Source organism: Triturus cristatus, chromosome 11, assembly GCF_964204655.1.
Source record: "Triturus cristatus chromosome 11, aTriCri1.1, whole genome shotgun sequence".
In the NCBI taxonomy this organism is placed as follows: Eukaryota; Metazoa; Chordata; class Amphibia; order Caudata; family Salamandridae; genus Triturus; species Triturus cristatus.
This window is the reverse complement of record NC_140594.1, coordinates 467,847,807-467,862,366: the sequence shown is the minus strand read 5'-3', so window position 1 is coordinate 467,862,366 and position 14,560 is coordinate 467,847,807.

The following is a 14,560-nucleotide window of genomic DNA, read 5'->3' as shown; positions in this document are numbered from 1 at the left end:
TAGGATAAGGTGTCTCATGGGACAGTAGTGGGCACACTGCTCCATGGTCCTGGAAAGATCTGACTGTAACTGGAGCAACCGTCCCGGCCCTAGGCATATCTCCCACTCATGCACATCATGTCTGAGGCCACTACATTGGTCATGCATGCTGCAAGGGTGTGTATTTAAAACCTCACACTCCTATGTGGAGCCTCAGGACAGTGCCAACAATTATGGACCCCCAAATGAGTGGACAGGACAGGGCACAGGCAAGGTACCAACACATGTCACAGACCACCCCCACACATGATGCAGAAAGCATTGTGCACCGTGATGACCTTGCAGCCTAGATGACCATGTGCAATAGTGATTACACACAGACCAGGGAACACATGTCAAGGAGGGGAAGGGAGGAAGAACAGCAGCGGTTGACTAGGGGCAACAGGATATGCACTGCACATATAAACCCTGGCAGTGTATCCATGCGACTGAGCCCTTCCAAAAGCTTGTGACACACAACAGACACACATGTACCTACCCCCTTGCTGCTGCTGCTTCTCCTGTAACCGCCTATCCATGTCAGGGAAGAACACCGCCAGGACACGCTTCATTTGGTGAGTCAGGCGCCTGCCGTGTTTTCGTGCTGGTGAGTCCCCCAGCAGGACCCGGGTGATCCTCCTGGTCCAGCACCGGTTGTCCTGCCAGCGTTTCCTCACCTGGGCCAGGCGCCGACTGCGACCCTCCACGGAAATCACGGCCCTGACGGCCCGCTTCCATATCTTCCCCTTCTCGTAGGCGGTTACCTGTGAGGATGTCAAAGTGAGAATAAATCACTACACCTGCTCCATGTCACAGAGACACACATTAGAACATCTTTGATTTGTTGAACAGGGCATAGCATGCTGCAAACTAATAGCACCTTCGTCATAGGGAAGTTCGCCTCTGTGTAAGCCCCAATGCACTACATGGCATTGAAAGTACACAGGTGGCATGAGGGGTGCAACACACTCCCTGATCATGGCACACACTGTACATCACAAACAACACAAGGCTGATGGACAGCACCTCCAAGCAGTCACATGCCCCAGGCCACTGACCCAACCTCAGCAGAGTACACAGACATACACAGGCACAGATAAAACACATGCCAGTGGCAGCAGCGGATACAAACATCACTCTGCACATGTGCCACTTGCCTGGGGGGTGTCACAGGTGTGGGGCTAGCCCAGCTTGTCAGACACACAGCACGGCTTACTTCTTACATCAGATGGGTTGAGCAGTTGCCTCCTCCATGCAGCTGTGGTGCAACACTCCACATAGACACTCACCCACATGACAAGGAACATTCACACACATCAATGTCCAGGGGGCGTACACATCATTTGGTCACTCTCACCACAGCTCCACTAAACTCACACACATCTGTGGGTACAGTCACCTGTCACACCGGGGGGAACACTGAATCACCTCAGGATTATAGAACAAGAATGGCCAAGAGTATTAGCCATGCTGAATGTGTAAGCACAATGCAAGTGAGGAGTGCACACATGAACCACATCATGCTCTGCATGACAGACCTAAACCATCCCCCCCCCCCCCCCGGGAACCACTCTAAACAACATTGCATGTCTGTTACACCTGGACACAATGCCAGAAGTGCCAGTCTCAAAAAGAAGGGGCACAGTCAAATGTAGCAGAGTCAGCACTCACCTGCTTCCCTGGTCTACCATACAGGCTGGTGAACTGTGGGAGGATGACGTCCAGCAACGCCTCATTCTCCTCCTGGGTGAAAGGCTGGGCCCTCTCCACAGTCCATGACATGGTGCCAGAGGTCGCCAAACAGCAGCAGTGGTGTCGATGAAAGGTTGTGCAGGCAAGTGCCTTCTCATGGGTTCTGGCTGACTTATATCTGCCTTGCTGGGCTATTTCCTGTACAGGAGTACCGAGTGATTGGTCAGACTCATTTGCATCCTACGTTTCCTCCAATCCCTTTGAACATACACCAGTGACAGCATTAGCATTTTTTCAAATTAGCAGCATCATGTCAAGTCAACAACCACTTTGCAACAATGTATAAGCTGCCCAACTGCTTTTCCAGGCCACATGATGGAAAAATCTGATCTTGAAACTGGGTATCCATGACAACCAGCATGCATTTAGGCCCTAATACTTGTCCCTTATGTGTCCCCATTGTAATTTTCAAATACCCACGCGTGTGTAGGGGTCCTATCCCAATGGGAGTGTTGCCGTAGGCGTACGCCATAGTGATACGACCCCTTCACACGCTCGTATGGGCCGTATCACTATGGCGTACGCCTACGGCAACACTCCCATAGGGATAGGACCCCTACACACGTGTGTACGGGCCGTATCACTATGGCGTACGCCTACGTCAACACTCCAATAGGGATAGGACCCCTACACACGCGTGTACAGGCCGTATCACTATGGCGTACGCCTACAGCAACACTCCCATAGGGATAGGACCCCTACACACGTGTGTACGGGCCATATCACTATGGCGTATGCCTACGGCAACACTCCCATAGGGATAGGACCCCTACACACATGTGTACGGGCCGTATCACTATGGCGTACGCCTACGGCAACACTCCCATAGGGATATGATCCCTATACACGCGTTTACGGGCCATATCACTATGGCGTACGCCTACGGCAACACTCCCATAGGGATAGGACCCCTACACACGCGTTTACGGGCCGTATTACTATGGCGTACGCCTACGGCAACACTCCCATAGGGATAGGACCCCTACACACATGTGTACGGGCCATATCACTATAGCGTACGCCTACGGCAACACTACCAGGACCTGTGTGTACACGTACGTGTGAACGGTCCATACACACACACGTGTACTCCTACCCAACCCCTATATAGTGATACGACCGTAAACACGCCCTCAGAGCGTGTGTACGGTGCATTTCACAGCTTACACTGGTGATATGAGGCGCACAGGAAAGGAATGGAGGTGTCAGACTCGCACAAGGATGGACATCAAGTCATTGTCAGTGCAGTCCTTCATGTGTAGGGCCTAGGTGTGTCAGGCAGTGATGTGGCACATGTCTCCTCATGTTTTAACCCAATAGTTGTGTGATGACCTGTGTACACTTGTCATGTGTGATGGGGCACTATGTGGCACACTTCCCCTTCACACCTTTTACATGTGTGCACGTAGTACTAACTTGTCAAGCACTGCATCACTGGCATGGCAGTGTCACCAACACCCGCAACTGTCCCCTGATGCCATGTACACGGACGATGACACCTGACATCTATCTACCAGCGTGCCACGATGTGAATATGTCATGTGTGTGTCATGTGTTCCCATGAGCTTGCTGTTGGTGTTCCGTCAACTGCATCTGCTGTAGCTGCATCCAACATGTGTCTGTGTGTAGATGGCCATGGCACACTATTATGCACACCAGGCCACATGTGAAATCACACGTAACGTGTGTCTGTATGCATCGAACAGGGACTTGCGAGCTGAGGACATATCTGCGTAGTCTCAATGTCTGTGTGATAAGTTTTGACATGTATCCCTTCATGGCAAGGTGTGTGGTCTGTTATTTTTCAATGACATGTGACCTGTGCGTCTAGCTTGCCGCCAGCTGTCTGTATGAGATAACATCCTTCAAATGCACATATGTGGATGTATGTCACTCCTGTAATGTGTCTGGCTGTTCACTCACACTGGCCCACAGCTACTTTCATGGCATGTCATGTAGACCTTGACAATCCACGTTTGTAGCTGGCTCTTGGTAGGAGTATCACCTGGCTGGCATACGTGTCCAGGATGTATTGCACAGAACAGACTCTGTATGTAGCATATGTGTATTAGCTGTTGAACATGTGCTCAGTTCATTGACATTGGTGTAGTAATGTACTCAATCTTCGATATACCTTCCAAATTTCTGCAGGGCACCGCCTCTCCCCCGACCAATGCCAGACTTGGGTGCCATGAGGGAACATGACTGCATACGCCGTTACAGATTCCCCCAACAGTTAATTGAGGACCTGAAAAACAGGCTGGCACCACACCTCCAACCGCGACACAGTTATCCGACTGCGCTGACCCCCAAGATGAAGGTGATGTCAACCCTACATTTCTTTGCCACCGGTACGTTTCAATTCACCATAGCTGATGTGGGTGGCGTGTCCCAGACCATGTTCACCCGTGTCCTGCATGATGTGTTAGAAGCCATGTTGGAGCACCTGGATGAATTCATCCATTTTCCAACTCGTGAGCAGTTGACAGGTATCAAGGGTGAGTTCTATGCCCTGGGAGGGATGCCCCATGTAATTGGGTCCATTGATGGGACACATGTGGCTTTGGTACCACCACAGGCACAGGAGGTAGCCTATCGCAACCGTAAACATTATCACTCCTGTTAGAGGGAGGACCACCGGGGAGTCGGGGGGACTACTCCGGGGCACCTTCCTACCGCAAAGTTATAGCCGAGCGCCGCCGAGAAGCCTCCTAGGAGAGGTCCTTCTCCTGTGATCGTACTAGGCCCAGTAACACCACTACACAGGACTCCGTATCAGTTGCTTATCTTGGTTCTTTATCAATGGTAGCACATTCAATATATTTACAGGGGGATCGAGTGATCCAGAAAGAGTCTCAATGTCTTTGTGGGGGTAGGGTAGCGGGACAGTCTTACTACCAGCCTGGTATGGGGAGGCTCTGCGCCAGACCTTGCGGGCTGGTCTCAAAGCAGCTCGGACGTGGGGAGCCGCGACGGTGTCTGCAGGGCTCGGGTGGTAGTTCTGCTTAGGTCGAGCCGAGACACAGTCAGCAGGGCTCCGGTGGTAGGTCCGCTTCGGTCGAGCCGCGACGAGGTCAGCGGGGCTCTGATGGTAAGTTCAACAAGGTCAGCCGCGACAGCAGGGCCCCAAAGGTTCGTGAAGGTCTTTTAAGCACGATGGAGCCGCGACGTCGTCAGCAGGGCTGAGAGTGTGGTTTCAGGATGAGTCTTTCTCCGTAGGGTCAGCCGCGATCCGATCAGCAGGGCTCTTGACTCCGGGATACAACTGCCGTCTTGTTGCCGGGTCGCCCCAGATATAGGTCTGGAGCCCTTTGATGTCCGGACCCTTGCGCCCGGGGGGGCGGAGAGGCCGGGTCGGGAGCGGCCAGACGCCCAGCAGGAGAGGCGCCAGGCCCAAGAGAGCTGTGGGGCGATCGCACCTAGGTGTGGAAGGACGGTTGGGGGCCCCATCGATACTGCCCTCCGCCGGGAGTGGGGAGGTGTACACGTGGTATCCCCCTGGCCAGGGGTTGGCGCCCCGATGTCGGGCCTCACTGGGACCGAGGCCGGGTGGAGCGGGGTCACGTAGGTGGTTACGTAGAGTCACGTACAATCCAAAATGGAGGAGCCCCGAGGTGCATGGGACCTCATGCGGCTTAGTGAGGGGGAACAGGACCACGCCACGAGGCCGGCTCCAACACGCGTCCCCCCCAGCTGAAGGCAGGGAGAGTCACCCATCTCCTTGGGGGTTCTCCTCGCCGAGTCGGAAGAATCTGGACAGGCCGTCGGCATTGGCGTGGTCGTTGCCGGGCCGGTGCTCCACGGTGAAGTCCATCCCTTGCAGCGAGATGGACCATCGCAACAACTTGGGGTTCTCGCCCCGCATTTGCATTAGCCACCGCAAGGGCCGGTGGTCAGTTTGGACTCTGAAGTGGGTGCCGAAAAGGTAGGGCCGGAGCTTCTTGAGAGCCCATACCACAGCGAAGGCTTCCCGTTCGATGGTGCTCCACCTCTGTTCTCGTGGCAGCAGTCGGCGGCTGATGAAGGCCACAGGTCGGTCAAGGCCCTCGGTGTCCATCTGGGAGAGGACCGCCCCGACCCCGTACTCCGAGGCTTCGGTCTGAACCACAAATTCCTTGCTGTAGTCAGGGGCCTGTAGCACAGGGGCAGCGCACATGGCCGCCATGAGGGCTTCAAAAGCGGTCTGACAGCGGGGCGTCCAGTGCACCGCCTTGGGCTGTTTCTTGGAGCTCCATGAGGGGCCCCACAATACTGCCATAATCCTTAATAAATCTCCGGTAGTAGCCTGTGAGGCCTCAGAAGGCCCGGACAGCGGTTTGGGTTGCGGGGGGCTCCCACGCCTGGATGGCATCGACCTTTAACTGGAGGGGCGCCACCTGGCCACTCCCCACCTGGTGGCCCAGATAGGTCACAGATCCTTGACCGATCTGGCACTTGCTGGCCTTAATCGTGAGCTTGGCCCTTTGGAGAGCGGCCAGGACTTCTCCGAGGTGTCCTAGGTGCGCGGCCCAGTGGTTGCTGAAGACGGCAATGTCGTCGAGGTAGGCCGCGCTGAAAGCTTCTATCCCGGCCAGGACCTTGTTCACCAGCCGAAGGGCATCACCCGAAAGTGGTAGTGCCCATCGGGGGTGGAAAAAGCGGATCGTTCCTGGGAGCCGGGGGTGAGCTTGATCTGCCTGTACCCAGCGGTGAGATCAAAGGTGCTTAGGTAGCGGGCGGCCCCTAAGCGGTCGATCAGCTCGTCTGCCCGTGGCAGGGGGTGGGCATCGGTCTTGGTGACTGCGTTCAAGCCCCGGTAGTCTACACAAAATCTGAGTTCCGGGGGGTTGCCGGGGGCGGCGGCCTTCGGCACCAAGACCACAGGGCTGGCCCATGGGCTGTCGGATGGCTCGATGACTCCGAGGGCGAGCATCTTGGAGACCTCGGTCTGTATGCAGGCTCGGACTCGGTCGGGTACTCTGTAGGTGCGGTGTCGCACAGGGGGGCTGTCCCCGGTGTCCACGTCGTGGACGCACCAGGGGGTCACCCCGGGCGTGAGAGAGAAGAGGGCAGCGAAGGGTTGCAGCAGCTTCCGGCAGTCATGGCGCTGTTCTGGGGTCAGGGTGGCGGAGAGGTGGACGCCCTCCAAGGAGCCGTCTTGGCCCGAGGACCCCAGGAGGTCTGGTAGGGGCTCGGAGTCGCTTTCGCCCCCATCGTCGGTAGCCAGCAGCAGGCTTAGTTCAGTTCGGGGCAAAGTGGGGCTTGAGCCGGTTGGCATGTTGGACCCGGAGGGGGTTCCTCGGGGACTCCATGTCGACCAGTTAGGTGACGGGGCTCTTCTTCTCAACCACCTTGAAGGGCCCGGTCCACTTGTCCTGCAGGGCGCAGGGGTCCACGGGCGACATGACCCAGACTTGCTGGCCCAGCTCGAACTCGATGGTCGAGGCATTTTCGTCATACCAGCGTTTCATGTCTTCTTGGCTGGCTTCGAGGTTGGCTTCTGCCAGGGCCCGGAACTTCCGAGTCTGGTTCCGCAGGGTCAGGAGGTACCGGTAGACGTCGGGGGGGCATCTTGGACGTTCGCCTCCCAGCCCTCCCTGACCAGGCTGAGGGGCCCTCGGACGGGGTGCCCATACAACAGTTCGAAGGGGCTGAAGCCCAGGGATTTCTATGGTACCTCTCGATAGGCGAACAGGAGGCAGGGCAGCAGGACGTCCCATCTCCTCCTCAGGGGCTCTTCCAGACCCTTGATCATCCCCTTCAGGGTTCTGTTGAACCGCTCGACCAGTCCGTTCCCCAGGGGGTGGTAAGGGGTGGTGAATTTGTAGGTGACCCCACATTGTTGCCAGAGGGATCTCATGTGCTTCGAAATAAAGTTCGTACCCCTGTCGCTCACCACTTCCCGGGGGAACCCCACCCTGGAGAAGATGCCCATCAGGGCCCGGCCCACCACTGGAGCTGTCACAGAGTGGAGTGGGATGGCCTCGGGGTATCGGGTGGCGTGGTCGACCAGTACCAGGATGAAGCGGTGTCCCAGGGCGGTTCGGGGGTCGAGGGGCCCCACGATCTCGATCCCTACTCGTTCGAACGGGGTGTGGATGGCTGGAAACGGTTGGAGGGGGGCCTTGACTCGACCCCCAGTCTTTCCGCTAGCCTAGCAGGTCTGGCAGGACCAGCAGTGGTGGTCCACGTCTCTCCGCATTCGGGGCCAATAGAAATGGGTCACTAGGCGGCTGTAAGTTTTGTCTCGCCCGAGGTGTCCGGCGAGGGGCACGTCATGCGCCAGGTTCAGGAGGAACTCTCGGAATCGGAGGGGAACCACCAACACCCGGCCGGCCCCCAGTTCGGCGACTTTCTGCTCGCTATACAATAAGTCCTTGTCCCAATAGATCCAGTGGGCTCCCATGGGGTCCCCCGAGGCCTGGGCGGCCGCTTGCTGTCGGGCCCCCTCGAGGGACGGGCAGGCCTTCTGCTCTTGCTGGAATTGTTCGCGGGTGGGGCCCCCGTCGTGGCGCCACTGGGCCAGCTCGGAGATCTCGCTGAGGGAGGCGGCCTCGTCGGGGGAAAGTTCGGATGGCCCGGCCTCATCGTCAGGTTCCTCCGTGCCGAAGGAGGGTGGCAGTTCTTGATCCGTAGGCTCGTCGGGGGCCGCGGCAGCGGCTGGTTGGGCGGTCATGGACCGGGTGGTGGCGCAGGCCCACGCGGGCAGCCCTAGCATCTCTAGATGCTCTCGGCGCTCCACCTGGGCCCAGGGGGAGCTCTCTAGGTCGTTCCCCAGGAGGCAGTCCACTGGGGCGTCGTCGCGGACAGTTACTTTTAGAGTGCCTGACACTCCTCCCCACTCGAAGGGGATCCTGGCCATCCGGCATATGCTTTCGGTGTTATCCGCGGTCCGGACAGGGCATAGGACATAGGACATGCGGCAGGATTTGTTCGGGCGTCACCAGGTGGCAGCGGACAGCGGTCACACTGGCCCCAGTGTCCCGGAGGGCTTCGGCCCGTTGTCCATTGATGGTGACCCACTGCAGGTACTTCTGGGTGTTGCTTGGGATGGCAGCTCGGGGCACCATTTCTCGGGAGCCCAGGCATACGAGTGACATGGCAGCTGGTTCCCACTCGGGGGACCTGTCCTCGCAGTTTTCCTCCTCTTTCTCTCCTTCCCCCAGGGCTGCGGCGGCTATTTGTCGGGGAGGGGGCCCAGCAGTCCCGTTCCGTCGGTTCACGGGGCAGGCCGGGTCGCTCGCATAGTGGCCTGTCTGTTGGCAGCTGAAGCAGGTCACTGTTGGTCGGGGTCCAGGCCTGGCGATGGGGGTCCCCCTTCGGACCAGGGTCGGGGACGTGTGGTTGGCGGCTTGGCCTCGTGGCGGGCTTCTGGGCGGCACGGCCGGGAATTCTCGACTGCGGTGGGACCCCCCTCCTCCGCCCCGCTGGCGAGGAGGTCCCGTGGTACTCCGTTGGTAGTCCCCCACAGGGTTCCGGGGGACCCGGGTGTTGACCCATTGGTCGGCCTCGGTGGCGAGCTTCCGGGGCTCGGTCAGCTTACTGTCCAGGAGGTGTTGCCTTAGTTCCACAAAGCAGTTGTTGGCGAGGTGCTCCCAGACAATGAGGTCGAACAGTTCGTTGTACGAGGTGACCTTGCTCCCTTTTATCCACCCTTCAAAGGCCCGGCTGAAGAAGTCCACGTATTCGACCCATGTGGTACCGGGGAGCTTCTTGCAGTCCCGGAAGCGCTGCCGGTACATCTCGGCTGATAGTCCGTAGCGTGTGAGTAGGGCTTCTTTCATGTGGTCGTATGATGTCATCACCGCGTCGGGGAGTTGCAGCAGGGTATCCCGGCCCTCGCTGAGGAACCTCCCCCATAGGCCGGCACCCCAATCCTTCCGGGGTACCCGATGGGAGGTCATGGCTACCTTGTAGGCTCGGAACCACTGCTGGATGTCGTCGTTTTTGTAGTATTCCTTGACGACATCCTTGGGGATATGAACCTTTGGCTCGGTCAGTGGCAGAGCGTCCCAGGCGCCGGGGGTGCTGGTCTCCCCCGTTTTGGATTTCAGTTCGAGTTCCTTGAGGCCCCTCTCGTGCTCGAGGGTTAGCCGTTTCTCTTCTAGTTCTCGATGCCGTTTATTTTCTTCGATTTCCTCCTGCAGCCGTAGTTGCTCCAAGGCTAGTTTCTTCTCCGCCAGCAGGAGTTCACCGTCCAGACGGAGTTGTGCGAGGTCCATTTCGTGTGTCCGGACCCTCTCCCGTTCTTGCATTTCTTCGTGGGATAGGCCGGCTTCCGGGATGCTTCGCCCCCCATTTGTCGGGGTTATGGTCGGTGGCAGGTTTCCGTCCCGGGCCGAGGTCCCTTCGGCTCGGGGTGGAGTGGTCTCGGATTCTGCCCAGGCTTTCAGGGCTTTCTGCATTTCTTCCTTGGTGCCCAATCCTGTGGTCGGGATCCCTTTGTCCTTGCAGAATTGTTTCAGTTCTTTGTGCGTGTATTCTTCCAGCCTTTCCGGCTGGAAGGTTGCGGCCATGGTTGCTTCTTGGCCGTTCATGGTTCCCTTCTTTCCGTCTGGTTAGGTAGTGGGTGCGTTACTTGCCTGTACGATTGCGTCTGGCTCGGATCCCGTCGCTGGCCACCAAATGTTAGAGGGTGGACCACCGGGGAGTCGGGGGGACTACTCCGGGGCACCTTCCTACCGCAAAGTTATAGCCGAGCGCCGCCGAGAAGCCTCCTAGGAGAGGTCCTTCTCCTGTGATCGTACTAGGCCCAGTAACATCACTACACAGGACTCCGTATCAGTTGCTTATCTTGGTTCTTTATCAATGGTAGCACATTCAATATATTTACAGGGGGATCGAGTGATCCAGAAAGAGTCTCAATGTCTTTGTGGGGGTAGGGTAGCGGGACAGTCTTAGTACCAGCCTGGTATGGGGAGGCTCTGCGCCAGACCTTGCGGGCTGGTCTCAAAGCAGCTCGGACGTGGGGAGCCGCGACGGTGTCTGCAGGGCTCGGGTGGTAGTTCCGCTTAGGTCGAGCCACAACACAGTCAGCAGGGCTCCGGTGGTAGGTCCGCTTCGGTCGAGCCGCGACGAGGTCAGCGGGGTTCTGATGGTAAGTTCAACAAGGTCGGGCCGCGACAGCGTCAGCAGGGCCCCAATGGTTCGTGAAGGTCTTTTAAGCACGATGGAGCCGCGACGTCGTCAGCAGGGCTCAGAGTGTGGTTTCAGGATGAGTCTTTCTCCGTAGGGTCAGCCGCGATCCGATCAGCAGGGCTCTTGACTCCGGGATACAACTGCCGTCTTGTTGCCGGGTCGCCCCAGATATAGGTCTGGAGCCCTTTGATGTCTGGAACCTTGCGCCCGGGGGGGCGGAGAGGCCGGGTCGGGAGCGGCCAGACGCCCAGCAGGAGAGGCGCCAGGCCCAAGAGAGCTGTGGGGCGATCGCACCTAGGTGTGGAAGGACGGTTGGGGGTCCCATCGATACTGCCCTCTGCCGGGAGTGGGGAGGTGTTCACGTGGTATCCCCCTGGCCAGGGGTTGGCGCCCCGATGTCGGGCCTCGCTGGGACCGAGGCCGGGTGGAGCGGGGTCACGTAGGTGGTTACGTAGAGTCACGTTCAATCCAAAATGGAGGAGCCCCGAGGTGCATGGGACCTCATGCGGCTTAGCGAGGGGGAACAGGACCACGCCACGAGGCCGGCTCCAACAACTCCATTAATGCCCTTGTGGTGTGTCTTGCTAACATGCTGATTTCCCATGTCTGTGCACGTTTTCCAGGATCAGCACACGATGCCTACATCATGAGGCGTAGCAGGGTGCCAGAAATGATGCTGCGGCTGTACAACGAACGAGCATGTCTTGTTGGTGGGCAGACTCTGTTTGTCCAGTATTTAGCGGTATCTTTGTATGTTACTGCATCTCCTGACCCACTTCTTTACATGATGTTTCCATTTAGGGGCCTCTGGCTATCCCAACATGCCATGGCTGGTGACGCCGCTCCGCAACCCCAGAACAGCTGCAGATCACCGTTACAACAACGCCCATGGGCAGACCAGGCGAGTGATTGAGAGGACGTTTGGCCTCCTGAAGAGCCGATTCCGTTGCCTCCACAAGACAGGCGGGTCCCTCCCATATGCACCGGTGAAGGTCTGCAAAATCTTCCTCGTGTGCTGCATGCTGCACAACATGGTAGTGGAGAAAGCTGTGCCACTCATCCTGGATCCCGATGAGCAGGAACATCCACCCGTGGAGGATGACGGCCTTGGTCACGAGGCAAGTGAGGAGGAGGAGGAGGAGGAGGACATCCGGAGTCAGCTCATACGCAACTTCTTCTCATAATTAAGCCTGGGCAAAGCACTACGCTATGCTCGCGTAGTTTGCGAAGTTCACGCTACTTCCCACTACGCGAACTGCACGTAGCACAGTGCGAACAAGCGTAGCGTAGTGTTGCGTAGTGCTGCGGTCATTTTTTGCTTGCTCGCGGTCCTCAACGTCAAGTTGGCGATCGCGAGCAAGCAAAATGACATCCCGGCGAGACTTTTTCCTTGTTCGCGATCAGCAACATCAAGTTGGCGATCGCGAGCATGGAAAATAAACCTCCCGGCGAGATTCCCAACGAGAGGAGGTCAGGTTTCTCATTGCGATGCTCGCGACCGCTTGCGATGAGAAACTACCAGTTTGCGTTGAGAAAGCTGCCCCTCGAGTAAACATCTACTCGAGCAGCAGAAAACTACAGCTCGCATTGTGCAAGATGCCATTTCCAATGATTGCACAGTGCCGGTTGCTTGTCCGCACTGTGCAATCATTGAAAACGACATCTGCCACAGTGCGAACAAGGTACTACGCAGTTCGCGAAGTGCTACGCGTAGCTCGTGTAGTATGAACTGCACTTTGCGTAGCTTCGCGAAGTGCTACTTCGTGAACTACGCCCAGGGTTACTCATAATGGTGAGTCCCTGGGTCTGAGTGTGCACGCTTGGAGCCTTGTGTGGCATGTGTTGCAATGTGTGTGTCCAGCTGACTGTATGCTAAGTAACTTAGAGCTGTGTTCTGATGTGTCACTCGAGTGCTGATGTCATTCCACACATTGTAGCTGACACACTCAATTGACAACTAGCATGGTGTCAACCTTAGTCATGTAGAGTACATGACCATGCATGCGGATGACTATCTTTTTCCTGACTTCTTGTGTGTCTGTCATCCCCAGGTAGTTGCGCATGCTGTCTGCTCGTGGCATCGTTGTGCTCCTGCTATTCTTCATGAGTATTGCAACGTGTGCTGAATCAGCGTTACATGCACGGACATGGTGAAAAGTCTCCATTGGGTAAGGATTGCAGCAAGGCATTTTGGGTGTGGTAGTTGTTTGGAATGTGTGGGCACTGCTCCTGTGCAGGTTTTGTTACTATGCATACATGTCGATTCACCATGGGGCACATGACATGTAGCATGACTCACATGAATTGATAGTCACACTTCGTGACAGTCATCTGTTATGGGATTGTGGATTGTGATGAAGGCATCAATGTGTGTACAACTTCCCTCGGAAACATACGGGAGGCTACGGGTGGACATAGTGTGGGACTTCCCCATAAGAGGCTCAATGGGGAATTGCAGCCTCTCCGTGTGCAGCAGGGGATGTTTGGCTCATCCCCTTCACTTGTGTGCCAGTCCAATGGATTTACACCATCTGTGGTGCGAAGGGGGTGTCCAGTGTAGGTCCCACATGTTCATCCAAAAGACCTGTGAGTCTGTTTATATTGATGCATTTCCATGGGTGTGAGCCTGAGTAATAAAGGTGTTCCTCACCCTCCAAGGTGCCTCATCTCTGTCAATGCAGGTCTCTTGCCACTGTGCATGCGACATCTCTGGCATGGTTATCAAAGATTGTGCATATGAGTCTATGTGTAGATTAGCAACCTGCATGCTGTTCTTCATGTATTTGATTCTCTATTGTGCATGAAGTCCATGGCTGTGTATGTGTTTTGGCATGTTGGTCCCCACAACGGGCCGTCAACACCTTCTGGGGTGTGTTTCCTGTGCGCAGCTCGGCCTTCAGTTTCATGATCCGGTGTCAGTCATCTTTGGTGATTGTGCATCCTTTGTGTCTGGGTGTGCCATTGAACACTGGTCACTCCTTCCTTTACATACATCTGTTGCAGTAGTCCTTTCTGACATCCTAGTCTTTGTGTGGAAATTGTGGCATAGTTCCCAGGACATGCCGCCTGCTGTTGCAGCCACTGCAGCATGGGCACACGAAGTTTCCTGATTTGGCAACACACACACATCAAAGATGCTCCTCCCTTACTCCCTCAACCCATTCATTTGGCTGTCATCAGCTTGTCTGTGCCACAGTTGCGGCCACGCGGTGCCAAAGGCTGGACCGTCTGCACATGCAACATGCACATTGCACGACCCTCAGGTCCTTGCATGACCCACATCACACTACAGTCTGATGATGCAGACACCCTCTAAGCAATGTCCATCCACACATCTCCCGCCTGCTCTCAGGCATACACTAAGCGCACACACAACACCTTTGCATGATGAGTGTGCAACTCCGACTGCCTACACAGTGCTGCCACGCCTTCCAGGCCCTGTCACACCCACCAGGGTCCCTCCTACTCCCCACTGGCTCTGTACCCCGGCAAGGCCATGGGAGTGGGACTCAAGGCTTCTGCATGTAGTATGGAGTCGTTGTCAGGCACATGGCACAGGTATCATCTCTCAGCGTGTCAATCTACAGTGTGTCCAGGACCCCCCTCTCCACCATCACATGCGCACACAACCTCATCATCAACTCGTATGCCATTGACAGCCAGGTGCTCCTCA